This window comes from Trachypithecus francoisi, unplaced genomic scaffold (assembly GCF_009764315.1).
Source record: "Trachypithecus francoisi isolate TF-2019V2 unplaced genomic scaffold, Tfra_2.0 Lachesis_group11, whole genome shotgun sequence".
Classification (NCBI taxonomy): Eukaryota; Metazoa; Chordata; class Mammalia; order Primates; family Cercopithecidae; genus Trachypithecus; species Trachypithecus francoisi.
The window spans coordinates 122,833,903-122,849,693 of record NW_022681456.1 but is presented as its reverse complement, the minus strand read 5'-3'; positions in this window follow the sequence as shown (position 1 = coordinate 122,849,693).

Sequence of the window (15,791 nt, the reverse complement as noted above, 5' to 3'; positions counted from 1 at the left end):
ACTAGATATTTGCACAACCAATATGAACAAAACAATTTTAAAACTATTGAAGAAAAGAAAAAAATAGAAAAACATGCTGTGGGATTAGAAGCATCAATACTGTATAAAAAGAAACTAAATTCTCCTAAATGTATCAAAAAATTCAATGTCGATTTAATTAAAACAATAGTTGATTTTCTCCTGATGCTTAAAGAAAAAGCTATTGAAATACAGTTGAAAATATTACCATGAAAATATTGGCAGCCAAATTTAAAGGAAAATATATTCAAAACATGATTACTTCATCCTAAGTACTTTATTAATGTTGATTTTATCTTTACAACTCTCTAAACCAGGTATTATTATCACCTTTATTTTACAGATGGGGAAGTGAGTTGCGAAGTGGTTAAGCTTGTATCCAACATCACACAATTGGTGAGTGGTAGAGTTGAGACTGGACCAAAGTCTCCGGTTACCTTGTTCAAATACGTGCACAGGCTATAATGCCTCCCCTGGTGGGAAAGACTAGCCCTCTGTTTTTCCTAGGTGGATCAAATATTTATATATAAATATTTGTTTATAAATATCTCTTTGTGAAAGGATGGAAACCAGCCACCACACAGGCAGCGTCTTGTTCTGTGTTATATTGCTCTGTTGTTTCATGTGGAAGATAGTTTCATCAATCAACACTAGAAGATGAAGAGTATATGATGAATTGTAAGAGGAAACATGAAAAATCTCAAAGTTCTGTTTGCAAGGTACTCTATTTTGTTGAAAATATTTGAATAACTACTACTTCATACAAAATCCTTGGGTTAGAGCCAGCTAAAACATTTATATGCACATGAGTAAGCTGAGATGTCAGATGATTTAATGGTTTGCCCTTCACAGCCTATATCAGTTTTTTTAAATTTTGTTATTGATATACAATAGTTGTACATATTTTAGAGGTACATGTGATATACAATGTGTGATGACCAAATCAGGGTAATAAGAATATTCATTCCGTCAAACACTTACCTTTTTCTTCTGTTGGGAATACTACAAGTCTTCTCTTTTAGCTATTTTGAAATATACAATAAATTATTGTTAACTATAGTTTTCCCACTGTACTATCAAACACTAGAATTTGTTCCTTCTGTCTAATTTTATTTTTGTACCCAACCAACTTATCTTTATCCCCCACCACCCCTTTCCAAGCATCTGGTAACCACAATTCTACTCTCTGCCTCCATGAGATTCATTCTTTTAGCTCTCACATATGAGTGGGAACATGTGATATTTGTCTTTCTGTGCATGGCTTATTTCAGTTAACATAATGACCTTCAGTTCCACTCATGTTCCTGCAAATGACAGGAATTTATTTCTTTTTTATGGTCGAATAATATTCCATTGTGCATATATACTACAGACACCTGCACTCCCACGTTTATTGCAGCATTATTTGCAATAGACGAGATATGAAATCAACCTATATCAATTTTCATTCCAGTTGAATACTAAGAGACAATCTGCAAATATAATCACAAATGTCTTCCAATATTAAACATACGTGATACATTATCCATTACCTAAATTATGTATTTTTTGTGGGCTGTTATAATGGAAAAAAGAGAAAGAAATGAAGATAGGTGAAGAAAAGTGCAGAGGGATAAAAAGTTGGAGACACACACCTTCAGCGTCACATCATTTAAAAGGTGAGAGACCATAGGGACAGTGATATACTCAGGTACAAAAAGGAAACACATGCTTGGGATCCAAAAACAAAAAAACAGGTTATACATTAAAAGGAAAATTTAAGAAGATAAAATAACAAGACAACTTACAAGATGTAGATAAGACCAAAGGAAACCAATGAGGGATAGTGAAATACCCCAGGGCTAGCTACTGCGAGAAGCTCTTACTACCACTTGGCCTGAGAAACAATGCTGGTAGCAATTGACTGAAGCAGCAGAAAGTACAGCTGATGAAGGCTGCCTCCCTGGAGGTACACTCAGTGAGAACAACTCCATATCCATTTCCTAGTGCTGTAGGGAAGGATTCTCCCACCTTTGAATCTTTGCCTATTCTTCCTATTAGCACAAACATATCTAGAGCTTCAGGACAATAGTGTCCAGGAATATTATACGTAAGAGTCAGCAACCTAGGGCACTGCAAAGGGATTAGAATGGTGAATAGTAGATCTACTGATATCATTATCTGAACCATATGTAGGTCAGTTTTTATCATTTGACCTGTCAATTGGTGTTTTGATATTTAGTTCTTTTTCTTTTTAGGTTGTCTCATAATTTTTAATTAAATGACAGGCTTTATGTATTAAAAACAGAGATTTTAAATGATCTTCCTACCAAAAAGTTTTGTTTCTTTTTTTTCTGGCAGTCACATAGAATATAAGCAGTAAACCTTGATTAATTGGAGCCCCTCGAATTTTGCTATCTCCGTTGTTTTATATGTTTTATCTAAATTTTATAATTATATTTTTGTAGGTTTCTTTCATCTGATACAAGCTGCAGTGCTATGACTAGAATTGGCTTTATTCTGGGTTTGTTCACCAACAAACTAAAATTGGGAGGTTATTCGGTGAGGAAGGAATGTAGCTATGTGCAGGCAGAAATGTGGCTGTGTTGGGGAGGTAAACCAAAAATGAAATTCTAAGGCCCCCCAGCCATCTGAATGGACTTCCTCTTCAACTAGGGCTCTTTGAAAATTTAACCTGAGAGACGGGTTCAGGCCATGACAGGAAGTGGGTGTCGAACACGCTTCATTATAGCTCTCAGGTATCAATACTTACAGTCTATTCTCTCTCAAGTCTGCTATCTGGAGGCTTCATTTGCATGATAAAACCTTGACTACTACAACCTCTTATCACAACCCAGACATTTCCTTTCTATTGATTCCAGGTCTTTAGATAAACTCAACCAATTGCCAATCAGTAAATTTTTACAGTTGATTAAGTCTCATGTCTCCCTCAAATGTTCCAAACCAGCGTGTACCTGAACCACCTTGGGCGCATGTTCGCAGGGCCTCTTGAGGGCTGTGTCACGGGCATAGTCTCTCATTTTTGGCTCAGAATAAATCTCTTCAAATATTTTACAAAGTTTGACACTACGTGAACAGGAGGAAAATCGAAACTAGGCAGAGGTATGGAAAAAATCATGCCGACTGAAGGATCTGTAGTCTCATTTTCTGGGTATGGTTCTCTGATGAGTTTCAGTTCCTTGCCTGAAAGTCGGGTTCCTGAGCAAGAAACTCAGGAAAGCAAATAAGTTTTGTTTGTTTTTGCTTTTGTTTTTTTGGTTTTTGTTTTTGTTTGTTTTCGTTTGTTTTTGTTTTTGAGACGGAATCTCGCTCTGTCGCCCAGGCTGGAGTGCACTGACGTGATCCCGGCTCACTGCAAGCTCCGCCTCCCGGGTTCACGCCATTCCCCTGCCTCAGTCCCTGGAGTAGCTGGGACTACCAGACAGGGTCCATTTCCATGTTACAAAAAAAAAAAAAAAAAAAAAAAACCCACCTGTAAATATTAGCTCTAGGAGTTCTAGGAGTTCTATGAGACAACAGGGCCGGTTTCAGTTTCTCTTTTCTATTTATCTCTTCCTCAATCATGGAGAATCTGGTCGCTGATCCTTCTGGCTGCTTCATGCTGAGGAGGGGTGAGGTGCAATAATGATAAGGAATGGAAATGTGGCACTATAATCAAAAGTACTCATGAGTACTGGGTCAGCATCTGGCTTGTTGGAGCACTATGATCAGGGTACTTTTATTTTAGTTTTAGAACCACATTTGAGGCCACATTGAACTAGGATGATAAATAATATAGATAAACCAATTTTAAAATGCCAGAGAATTTGGAGTGGATCCCGTGGGGAATCCAAGAGAACAATCCTAAGTCTACCAAAAAGTGTTCCTGATTCATTATGTCTTATATGTGAAAAGCTGTGGTTTTAAAGAGAATAATAACAACCTGAAAAGTGCATGTTCCTTTTACAGTTTCTTATCTAGGATCTTTGTTTGGGCTTTGAATTATGAACTTAAAGCCATGTGTAGGTTCACAAAAGCATGACTGTTTCCCCTGGAGAGATCCCGGAGTGACTAGTTTTACTGAGTATGTTGAATTCATGGTTTAACACTGGCTAACTTGGTAGACAAGTGAGTGGTCAGCAGCACCTCAAAAAGACCGACCTATTATGGTTGCAGCTAGTCTTCAGTCTGGTGTGAATTCCAGGTCTTCGGTATGATTTGATTCCCTGGTTTCAAACAGAGAAGAGGCACGTCCATACAGAAATGAAGCCTGTTGGAGAGACTAGCTAATATATTCCCTAATTGTTTCATGTATGACCTAGCTTCTGTTTCAGGGGAGGAAAAAATCCTCAAGCATCAGAGAGTCCAGGAAAATGGTCTCCAAGTCAACATTTTGAAAGGGGCTAAGAGCTAAGCCATTTCTGGGAGCTGCCAGCACCCTCAGCAGGGCAAAGGGCGAGACCTTTTCCCAGGTAAGATTTATCTCTTGGAAACGGAGCTTCCCTTGGAATATGCCAGAGGGAGCATTGATTGCCAAACTTTATTTTGTTTCATATCATTTCCAGGACGGTGTGACTACCTGTCCCAAGTCCATCCTGTTCCTCAGTGGAACCCCTGTAGCCGAGGGACTTCGAGTCAAAAAAGACTTATAGTCAATTAAACATTCTAGGCCAGATAAGAATCGAGGTGCCAGGGACTCATGAACCATTAAAACGCTAAGCAACGAAAGAGCCAAAAACCAAAAAGTAAGGTTAATATTTCTTTCTTCTTTTTTTTTTTTTTTGAGACAGAGTTTCACTCTTCTCGCCCAGGCTGGAGTTCTGTGGCACAATCTCTGCTCACTGCAGCCTCTGCCTCCCTGGTTCGAGAGATTCTCCTGCCTCAGCCTCCAGAGTAGCTAGGGTTACAGGCACCCACCACCACGCCCGGCTAATTTTTTGTATTTTTAGTAGAGATGGGGTTTCGTCACGTTGGCCAGGCTGGTCTCAAACTCCTGACCTCAGATGATCCACCTGCCTCGGCCTCCCAAAGTACAGGGAGTACAGGCGTGAGCCACCACACCCAGCCAAGTTAATATTTCTAGCATTGTTCTTGGACCAAACTGAGGATCAGACTGCTATTTCTCCCTGCCCAATAGCAAGATGCAGATGAACTGGGGAGGAAGAGAGTTTTTATTTCTTTAACAAGTCACAGGGAGAAGGTCTGGAAAATATTATCAGACCAACTCAAAATTACAAAGTCTTCCAGAGCTTATATGCCTTCTAAATTATATGTCTGTGTATACATGCATTCATCTAAAAACATGAGTGTTTAGCTTATTTTAATCTATAACTGAGATCTGAGTTCTGAAGACCTTCCTCTGGAGGCTCAGTAAATTTACTTAATCTAAATGGGTCCAGGTGCTGGGGTGATTACCCTGTCTTGTCTCCTGCTAGATCATGGAGGCTTGGGAAGTTCCTTGAGACCTCCAATAAACTTGTTTGCGGAGGCCTGGGATGTTTCTTCAGAACGCTAGTAAAACTTCTTTAATCCTAAACCGGTCCCGTTAAGAAGCCCTTCATTATCTTGTCATGGTCCTGGGAAAGTCCTAGGCAAAACTCTTGGTGGGCTTTTTTTACAATCCACCCTTTGGATGAGGGCACGGGCTCTTTTAGCTTTTAACATTTAACTTAACTACTCAGTCAGTCCTGAAACAGTTGTTATGGAGGCCTGCATGAGTGAGACCTGGCCTGCCACATCATTATAAAGCCAGTCCCCCATGGCTTATATGTGAAGCGTATCTGTTGCTTCATCTGGACTGCTCCACTTGGCATTTATAGGTGGAGTGGGACAATTCTTCTGAGTAAATAGGTCTCATAGTGTTTTATCCAGTCCATAAAGTAGGCTATTTTTTGGGGGGGAGTAGCCTCCTATGTGTCTGTATTACATATACCCATCTGCAATTCTTCAATTGTGAGCTGTGGGTTCTATGTCAACTGGCTCTTCCACTCTGCAGCATTTAAAACTGAAGACATTGCGCCTAAATTAATTACTCTCACAATTTATTGTAGTAAAGGTTCCTCAGGAAGCTAATGATACTGATTTACAAAATGGAACAACTTCTAGTTTCAGAAGTGACTTAAATTTCACTCCTTGCCCACACTGACTACCTTCCAGGAAACTACAGGTCTCAGAGGTACTTTCTGGTTTCCTGGCCTAATTTTCTCCTTAGTGAGCAGCCTTGAGGCTAGTGATCTGAGTTCAGACAGACCCACATCTAGGCTTGGTTTAGCCTCAAGGCCTGACACGATATTCTCCTACTTTAATTTTATCTGTTATAGATGTGAAAGGAAAATAAATCTTGGGACCCCCAAATCACTAAGCCTAAGAGAGAAGTCAAGCTCAGAACTGTGTCAGGCACACCTGACTCCCATTTTATTCCATTGAATTTCACCCTGGCAATGTAAATTGATAGCTTGTCTTCACAGGCATGGGACAAAGGACAGAACTTGAAGTCATTCCTCTGCTCATCTGAAGCAAATGCATGCCTGATTGCTTCCTCTGCCCGTTCGTTTGTATAAAAATGCAGATTCACTGAACTAGACTGAGGCATAAGTGACTATTTCTTTACCCCACTCTCACGTGTAATTGTGTATTCAGTGAAAGGCTGATCAAAGTCTCAAAAGAATACAACCATTTTCTCTTATCTACTACCCACATTTTTTTTTGTTGTTAGTTTTTTTTTTTTTTTTGAGACAAAGTCTCACTGTGTCACCTGGGCTGGAGTGCAGTGGGATCTCAGCTCACCGCAACCTCTGTCTCCCCAGTTCAAGTGATTCTGCTGCCTCAGCCTCCTGAGTATCTGGGATTACAGGCATGTACCACCATACCCAGCTAAATTTTGTATTTTTAGTAGAGATGGGGTTTGTCCATGTTGGTCAGGATGGTCTCAAACTCCTAATCTCAGGTGATCTGCCCACCTCGGCCTCCAAGAGTGCTGGCATTACAGGCAGGAGCCACTGAGCCCGGCCCTAAGCACACCTTTGCAAAATTTCTTCCTCTTTCCTCAATATCTTCCCTTTCCCCTTTAAATATTGAAGCCCTCAAAATCATCTTTGGAGAAAGGCACAGACCTGTGTTCCAGGCACATATCCCTACCCTTGGCAAAATAAACTTTGAAATTGAGACCTGCCTTAGATACATTTTGGTTTACATTGGTAACAAAAACCAAGGGATTGAAAATTTTGCTTTTTTAAAAAAATAGTTTTTATTTCCTTATGCATCCAGTGAGCCAACTTCTTAGGTGTCGAATCCATATCTAAATTCCACTGGTAACTTACACTTTCAATAACTGAATGCAACACAGCACAGATGTATCTCCATACCATGGGTGACCAGGTTTGCCATAGGCCAAAGATTAATCTAATAACAGGTATACTGTAGTTTTCTTCCAAAACATAATGTTTCTCTCTCCACTTCCCCATTTCCATAAAAGGCAAATCATAGTAGGACTAATTTATTTACAAAATCAGTTTAAATCTTATTCTAGTTTGCCTCATTATTTGCATAAACTGCAGCAAGAATTATTGTTCATATAGGCTCTTTTTAATTGGCTTTGCTGGAACTTTTCATAAGGAATCTCAGATTTGATTTTTAAAAGCCCCTTGAGCCCAACCAACAATTTATCTGTGCTTGCAGATACCTGTATGAATTGGGTGAATTCCTCTTTTCTTGAGGTCCCAAAATAAATTGAGATTTCTGGGCCTGAGAACATTCACGTTCCTTATCTATAAAATGTTAATATCTGATAGACAGCTCAGAATTTCTTGCTTCCTAGGTTTCCATTAAAATTTAGGATTACTAAGAATAAGAATTCTAGCAAATTGTATAATTCCACGTACATAATGTGCCAAAGAAGATGTGTTCTTATTGATTAAAGAAATAATTTTGTTTAACTCAGAAGTTATCTAAAGGTTAATTCAAATTATGGACTTAGGTTGTTTATGAAACAAGATAGAAAGGAACCAGTAACTAGGGGAGAGAGATATAGATTAGTCCGCTGTGTTAGAACAAGGTTTTCTTAAAATATTGATTGGTCAAGAGGTTTCGATTTTGATTCTATAATCTGTTACTTATTGAATACTTCTCAGATCTATATCTCCAAAGTGCAACTTTGTTGTGTTTTGTTGCTTTCAGTTTGTCTCCCCTTGAAGGAACCTGAAATGAACCTATCTCCTTCAACTTTGTCAGTTCCTGTATTTTATTTTATTTTTTCCCTCTCGCCTTAACTGCTGTCACGGTCAAATAAAATAAGAAAAAAAAAAAAAACCCATAAGCTTAAATATATGGATACTTGCACTAATAATGCAAAAGTTTCAGCTATTTTTATTAAACCAACAATGTTAAATTAGTCTTATTTATCAAAAAATCACACAAAGATAATCTTGTTCTTGGCTGGGTTTATAGTCTTATAACCTTTTTGCCAAACCCTGACATCTTTAAATACCTAGCAGAGACAAATGTAAAACCCAAACAAAAAGGTATGCTGACAATTCCAAAGACATTTCTAGTTTCATTTTACAAATGACCTAAAAGCTATCTTATTCATTAAAGATTTATTTAAGTCATGTAAACTTGAAAAACGCTTAGACTCATTTACTTAATTTATGAACACTTTTTAATTTATAAGCCAATTCGATACCCTCTGAAAACAACACGTAACATCTAGACACATATACCTACATATACACAAAGATCCAACAGCTTCACCTTTAAATTCCAGCCATGAGATAGCAATATTAACTCACTGGTTTATGAACATGTTCACATGGTTAAACTTTATTTGTTCTGATAGGTAATCCAATAAAGGTTGTGAAACAAAATTTTGAGTAAAGCAGTTTCCATGATAGTTTGATTATTATTATTTTTTTGAGACAGGGCCTCTGTCACCCAGGCTAGAAGTACAGTGGAGTGATCAAGGCTTGCTGCAGCCTCAACCTCCCAGACTCAGTTAATCCTCCAACTTCAGCCTCCTGAGTAGCTGGGACTACAGGTATGCACCATTACACCCAGCTAATCTTTGCATTTTTTTGTAGAGACAGGGTTTCACCATGTTGCTCAGGCTGGTCTGGAACTCCTGGGCTCAAGTATCTGCCCACCTCAGTTTCCTGTGCCCAGTTAACAGTTTGATTTTTAAAGGTCAGACCTCTGCAGACTCCAAATAACTCTATAGCCAACCAGCACCCATACTAATCAGACCTGCCTCTCCTTAGAGCAGCAGCATGGAAGCCTGGAGACATGGACTTCCATCCCATATTTGCATTCAACAGCAAAATAAATCCAAATATAAGGCAGTGCTACAATTCAAAGACTGTCTGAGATCAGATGAGATTGGGCATGTTCAGTGTGATATGGGTATAATATTCCCTCACTCCACGGGCCCACAGCCATATGCAGACCAACCCTGAAGAATACACCCAAGTGGTCTGCACTCAGACCAAACCCTCATCTCCCACAACTACATCAACACACAAACAATAAGCAAGTCCCAAGAGAGTCCAAACTGAAACAGTTGAGTTGCTTTCTCCCTGTTTGCTGGGCTTGTTCAATCTGCAAATGGAGATTCCTTCAGAATTTCTCAAATTGAGAAGAGCAGATCCTGCTGTCTGGACCCACAAATGACACTCCCTTATCCAGACACATGCAGAATTCCTAACAAGCTCCAAGAGTGTCTGAACTGGAACAGTCAGGGTGTTTCCTCTCTCTGTCAGTTGGGCTTGTTTAATTGCCAATGGAAATTCCTTCAGAATTTCTAAAATTGAAAGGAGCCATTCCCACTGTTGGTATCCACAAAAGACACTCACCTATCCACACGCAGATGTCAAATTTCAGAGGCTGTTCTTCCTAGACAATCAGAAATGTGGTTGGGACTGGGAGCAGTAATGCTAAATAGAGACTAAACCCACATCCTGCCTAAAACAGTTGGGCTGCTGCTTAGGGTTGCAGAAATTCTCCCACCTGGTGACAGTCAAGCCAAGAGCAATGTCTTCCTGACAAGGGAAACAAAATCTGTTACTGAAATGCCAGAGGTTCAGTCTAGGTCCCATTACTCATTGCACAGAATGCCAATCACTGAGGCAAGTATTTCCAGGGCAGATGACTTTATTGAGGTGCTGCAGCTGAGAAGAACTGCAGATCAGTCTCAGATTCATCTCCCCAAATGACTGAAATTGGGGGTTTACGTAGCAGAGGAGGAATGTAGCTACATGCAGGAAATAATGTAGCTATGTGTGGGAAAACAGAATTTGAATTTCAGATAAAAATGACTTATTTTTAAAGTATTGCTCATCAATGTTTGTATTTGTTGTCTCTGCAATTATTTGTGATCGATTGAAATTCAAATTTCACTGGAAATCTTGTGTCTTAATTTGCTCAATATGGCCACCATATCCATAAGCCCATTGCAGTGGACTGGCTAAAAAAAATGAAGACAAATTTGTGTAGGTGGCATACATTCTTTTAATGAGAAAAGTGGTTTAGTCTCACCACCCACCCTAAAGTACACTCACCCCACTCTTCTACGTACATTGTCAGTCAACCTATTCACCACCCAATCCCATGTTTTTCACAGCATTTATCAAGTATTTAGGTGCCCAGTTAATATTTTCCAGATGATCGAGAGGCATCAGGACATTCATTATGTTTCTGTCATGGACTAAGTGCTTGCTAGTCTAGGTCAAGTCACGGAAAGCTTATGCACTGAAGCCAGAGCCCAGCTACTAAGGTTTCTGGAAAGTAACTTTGCTGGTAAAAGAAGCTTCATAATGCCTTCAATGGTTATTTATGTTGTAGCTTGTGTCAGAATGTCCTTCCTTTTTAAGGCTGAATAATATTCCATTGTATGTATATACAACACTTTTTTAGTTCACCCATTGATGGACACTAGGGTTGCTGTAACCTGTTGCTAGCACAAAGTCCTAAATTCAAGCCGCCACAACAACAATAACAAAAAACCTGAAATATATGCACTTACACACCAAAATGCTAGGTCTAGTTGTCACCATCTCTGCCTTTTTAAATTTTTCAGGGCAACGGGAGATTTGATGGGGAATGAACGCCCCACAGCTCTGTGCAGGGTGAGGCCCGTCAAGGGACTGCTGCCAGGCAGCTCCAGACCATCTTCAGATCATTACCCAGCAGGGGCCATGGGCTTTGCCAGACCACATTTTTGGTTACTGCAACTCAAGTTGGCTTCTAAATCTCAAATTCTGTGACAATAATACAGATTTTTTATCTACTTTTGTCTAAAACATTTAAATACTCTTTCTGAAGTAACTCATCTCAAAATCCAATGCTAGAAAAATGGAAATAATTACAGGCTGATGCAATGATTTAAAGGTTTGAAAGAAGCTGTCCATTCTAAGGAGTCAGAGGAAATCTTTCCTTATGAAACGGTTAATGAAATAAATAGGAAACAAAACTCCAACACAATCATAAGGTTCCAGAAAATATTGTATATTTATTAAAAAAGTAATTTTGTATGAATGAAATATTTCTTAAGGTTCTGCCCTTCTTTCCTTCCACTCAACAGGAAATGAAATTACTGGATTTATGGTCAAGGAAAAATCACTAACCCACAGCCCTCAGACACACTCATGAAAATTGGAAGAATGCATACACTTGTGGTTGGAAAGAAATACACTTTGGTATGTACACACAGACTTAACTTTACTTTTCCACTAAATTCACTCTGAGACTTAGAAATCCCTACATCTGGGTAGGCTGGAGTTAACCCCAAGGCTTTTATGGTTCCTTGAAGTAACAAGAGCAGTCTCATGTCAGAAATAAATAGATCCAGTCTAGCACAATATTGAAACTCCAAACTTCAATTTAAACTCTACTTGGAAGCCTGAAGAGGAGGCAAGCTGTTTTGCTGCCTTGTTTTTTTCCCTAGCATCATCAAATCCTCTATTCATTGGCTGCTGTTTCTTAAACATTTCATGGGAAAGAGAAACAGAAGCACAGAGATCTGCTGTTAATGGCTCTTTCTCTTACAAAGTGCTGTTGGGGGTTTTTCAGAAGTCATACCGTGTGACTGAAACTTACCTCCTGTCTGATTTCTTCTCAACTTTTGGGAATCTACAGATTCTCACCATTAGGATTTCAGTGTCTGGCAGTCCTCTGGGAAACTACTTTTTAAAAATTGTGCTAAAATACACATAACAAAATTTTTCATCTTAACCATTTTTAAGTGCAAAGTTCAGTAGTGTTAACTACATTACATCGTTTTGCAATCAATCTCCAAAACTATTTTCATCTTGCAAAGCTAAAATTCTGTATCTGTGAAACAATGACTCCCCATTTCCTCTTCCCCCAGTCCCTTAGCAACCACCATTCTACTTTCTATCAGCTGAACTCCTCTAGGTAACTCATATAAGTGAAATCATACAGTACTTGTCCTTATGCGACTGGCTTATTCCGCATAACATAATGCCTTCAATGTTTATTTATGGTGTAGCTTGTGTCAGAACGTCCTTCCTTTTTAAAGCTGGATAATATTCCATTGTATGTATACACCACTTTTTTTTTAGTCCACCCATCCATGGACACTAGGGTTGCTTTAACCTGTTGACTTATGAATAATGCTGCTATGAATATGGCTGTACAAATCTCTTGGAGATAATCTGCTTTAATTATTTTGGCTATGTATCCAGAAGCAGAAGTGCTGGATTATAATTTAATGTTTAATTTTGGTGGAATCACCATATTGTGTTCTGTAGTGGTCGCATTACTTTACATTGCCATAAAAATTTCACTAGGGTTGCAATTTATCCATATCCGCATAGTATTTGTTATTTTCTGTTTCTTCTTTTTTTTTTTTTTTCCACAGGAGCCATCTTAATGGATGGGAGGTGGTCTCTTAATATAGTTTTGATTTGAATTTCCCAAATTATTAATGATATTGAATGTCTTTTCATATGTTTGCTGGATATTTGTTTATGTTTTACACAGAAGTATCTATTCAAATCCTTTGCCCAGTTTTAAATCAAGTTATTTGTTCTTTCATTTGTTTTCTGCTGCCTTACAGGAATTTGTGATATATTCTGGATTTTAATTCCTTATGAGATATGTGATTTCCAAACATTTTCGCCCACTTTGTAGGTTGTCATTTCACTCTGTGGATTATGCTATTCGATGCACAGAAGTTTTAAATTGTAATGTAGTCCAATTTGCCTGTGTGAGTGGTGTTGGCACCACTTCCTTTTTTTATGCCTCGTAATGAGTAAACCTACACACACACACACACACACACACACACACACACATACACACACAAATATTTTGGTGGCCAGGCGCGGTGGCTCATGCCTGTAATCCCATGTAATCCCAGCACTTTGGGAGTTCAAGACCAGCCTGGCCAACATGGTGAAACCCATCTCTACTAAAAATACAAGAAATTAGCTGGGCATAGTGGTGACTGCCTGTTATCCCAGTCACTCAGGAGGCTGAGGCAGGAGAATTGCTTGAACCCATGAGACCAAGGTTGCAGTGAGCCGAGATCAGGTCACTGTACTCCAGCCCAGTCAACACAGTGAGAATCCGTCTCAAAAAATATATATATTTTGGCAATAAGACTGTTTTTGGTTGCATATCCAAATCCATTCTCTTCTTCTATATTTCAGGCAGAGTCCTAATTTTGTCAGTGGAGAGTGAGTGTATATGAAATTGTCTATGTCTATATAATCTCTATCTATATGTCTGTACCTAGTTCAGAGCTTCTAAAAATGTAATTTCCTGAACAGTAGGGGTGCTAGGGACATCTTTTATTATTTGGTTTTTAACACTGGTTTCCGACACAGAGTGGAATGCCTAACACGTTTGTAGCTACCTGAGTGATAGGAACACCTGAACATTCCTTGGGATGTTCGGGGCAATACGAATATCTCTGGTTCTAATGAGGAGACTCTTGGTAGGCTCTTAAATGAAGGCTGGTTGCCAGAAAGATCAAGACATGGTTAGAGGCTTAGAAATTTCAGTCCCACCCCACATAAGCCATAGATGGGAAGGGGGCTAGAAAAAGAGTGAGTAATCAATCTTGCCTACATGATGAAACCTCCATAAAAATCCCCAAAATACAGTGTTACAAGAACTCCCACGTGGACAAACACACTTATGTGCCATGAGGGTGATGCACCCCAACTTTATAGGGACAGAAGCTTCTGCACTCCGGACCCTTTCAGACCTCCCCCAACTATCTTTTTATCTGGATGTTCATGTGTGCCCTTTATTCATATAATAAACTGGTAAACATTGACTGTTTCTGCAAATTCTCTGAGCCCCTGTATCAAATTAATCAAATGTGATGGGGGTCAAGGGAACCCTCAATCTGTAGCTGGTTGGTCAGCAGTTCCAGAGGCCCAGACTTGACACTGGCATCTGAAGTGGAGGGCAGCCTTGATGGACTGAGCCCTCAGTCTGTGGAATTTGATGCTAACTCCAGGTGGATACTGTCAGAATTGAATTGAATTGAATTACAGGACATACAGTTGGTGTCCCCTAGAGCAGCAGTCCCCAACCTTTTCCACACCAGGGACTGATTTCAGGGAAGACAATTTTTCCACAGACCCTGGGGTGGGGGAAGATGGTTTCAAGATGATTCAAGTGCATTACATTTATTGTGCACTTTATTTCTAGTATTATTATATTGTAATATGTAATAAAATACTTATGCAACTCACCATAATGTAGCATCAGTGGGAACCCTGAACTTGCTTTCCTGCAACTTGATGGTCTCATCTGGGGGTGAGGGGAAACAGTGACAGATCATCAGGGATTAGATTCTTCTAAGGAGCACACAACCTAGATCCCTTGCATTCACAGCTCACAGTAGGGTTTGCACTCCTATAAGAATCTGATGCAGCAGCTGATCTGACAGGAGGTGGAGCTCAGGCAGTAATTCAAGTGATGGGAAGCAGCTGTAAATACAGATGAAGCTGTTCTCTCTTGCCTGCCACTCACCTCCTGCTATGCAACCCCATTCCTAACAGGCCATGGACCATTCCTAAAAGGCCATGGACCAGTACTGACCCATGGCCCAGGGGTTGTGGTCCCTGCCCCAGATAATTTATTGATTCAAGGAGATACCCCCTCCCCACACATCTGGTGCAGGAGGTGAAATACTAAGAGTGTTGTGAGAAGAAAACAATACCCCCGCCCCATATATATACTTGCTTCTAATAGGGAGAGGTTGATCTTATCTCTAATGACTTGGTTGAATTTAATCTAAGCCAATCACACTGTTTCTATTCCTCTTGAAAGTTATCATCTTAAGAAGGAACATATGGTCTGTCAAGGTAAGTGAAAAATGAGAGAAATCTTCTGGTTGAATTCTAGGAACTATTTTCCACTCATGAAGAAGATAGAAGCAGAGACTGGCGTGGTGCAACTTTATGGTAAGGATCACTAGGGATTGCCAGCAGCCGCCAGAAGCCGGAAGAGAGGTGTGAAGCAGGTTCTTCCGTAGAGCCTCTTTATTCCAGACTCTGGCCTCCAGAACTGCAAGAGGCCGCATTTCTACCATTTCTAGCTTTGAAATCTGTGCTAATTAATTACTGAAGTCACAAGAATACATTACATAAATAAGTATAAATAATTCTTAGGTATAGAATAAGGTCTATACACATGCAATATACACTTATACATGCATGTGTGTTTGCTTGTATATGTGTTTGTGTGTGTGTGTATATCTGTATCTCCAGGCTGGAGTGCAATGGCACCATCTCAGCTCACTACAACCTCCACCTCCCGGGTTCAAG